The following is a 1,667-nucleotide window of genomic DNA, read 5'->3' as shown; positions in this document are numbered from 1 at the left end:
ACAAAAACAAACTAAAAGTTCAAGGATGGAAAAAAATATACCAAGGTAATAACAAGAAAAAATGAGCATGAGTGGCAATTCTAATCTCTGATAAAATAAACTTTAAGGCAAAAACCAGCTTAAGAAAGAGATAAAGAAGGACACTATCTCATGATTAAAGTGTCAACTGAGCAAGATGACATAACCATAATTAACATCTACACTCCAAATGAAAGATCACCAAGATATATAAAACAAACCCTACTAGAATTGAAGAAATAGATAAATTTACAATTATAGTGGGAAATTTTAATACACCATGCTCAAAAATGGATAGAACAACCAAAAAGAAACTTGACAAAGCTACAGAGGAACTAAACTGCACAATCAAACAACTTGACCTCATAGACATGTACAGAGCATTCAACCCAACAACTCCACAATACACATTCTTTTCCAGGGCACATGGAACATTCTCCAGAACTGACCATGTGTTAGGTCACAAAGCAAGCCTCCATAATTTTACAAACATCAAAATACTACAAAGCATCTTTTCAGAACACAATGCCATAAAATTAGAAATCAACAATAAGAAGACCAAGGAAATAAATTTTAATACATGGAAACTGAATAACACCCTGCTGAAGAGCTGGATAATAGAAGAATTTAAACATGCATTCAGAAAGTTCCTAGAAACAAATGAGAACAAAAACACAACTTACCTAAATCTTTGGGACACAGTAAAAGCAGTGCTGATAGGACAATTTATTGTGATAATTGCGCATGTCCAAAAAGAAGAAAGAATAAAAATTAACACATTAACACAGCATGTCCAATAACTAGAAATAGACCAACAGAGGGAACCTACAGTCACCAAGAGAAAAGAAATTATAAAGATTAGAGCAGAAATAAATGAGATAGAAAACAGAAAAACTATAGGAAGAATCAACAGGACAAGAAGCTGGTTCCTTTTTTAAGTTTTTATTGTAAACTAAGTGATAGTTTACATGGGAGAACATGGGCTTTTCACCATCATTTCATTGCAATGCCCTGTATAGATTTTGAAGCTTTAAATCATAATGGAAGCAGAAAGTTTCATCTTTCTCCCATGGAGCAGCTGGTGGGCTCAAACCACCAACCCTGTAGTTGGCAGCCTAGTGCTTATTGTATGGAACCAAGGAAGCTGGTTCTTGAAAGGATTAATGAAATTGACAAACCATTGGCAAAACTAACAAAAGAGGGAGAAGACACAAATAACATGCATTAGAAATCGCATGTGCAATGTCACAACAAAACCAAAGGAAATCAAAAGGATAATAACAGAATACTATGAAGAGTTGTACTGCAACAAATTAGAAAACTTAGAAGAGATGGATACATTTTAGAAAAACATAACCTACCTAAACTTACACACAGTGAAGTAGAAGATTTGAACAGACCCATAACAACAGAAGAAATTGATCAAATTGATCAGGTCATCAAAAAACTCCCAACAAAAAGAAGTCCAGGTCCAGATGGATTCACTGGTGAGTTCTACCGGACATTCAGGGAAGAGTTGTCACCAATTCTACTCAAATTATTCCAGAATATAGAGGAGAATGGAAAACTTCCTAATACATTTTATGACGCAAGCATAACCGTCAAACCAAAACCAGGGAAGGACTTAACTAAGAAAGAAAATTATATAC

Source organism: Chrysochloris asiatica, unplaced genomic scaffold (genome assembly GCF_000296735.1).
Source record: "Chrysochloris asiatica unplaced genomic scaffold, ChrAsi1.0 scaffold00190, whole genome shotgun sequence".
Taxonomy (NCBI): domain Eukaryota; kingdom Metazoa; phylum Chordata; class Mammalia; order Afrosoricida; family Chrysochloridae; genus Chrysochloris; species Chrysochloris asiatica.
The sequence above is the reverse complement of the archived record's forward strand: the minus strand, read 5'-3'. Positions refer to the sequence as shown.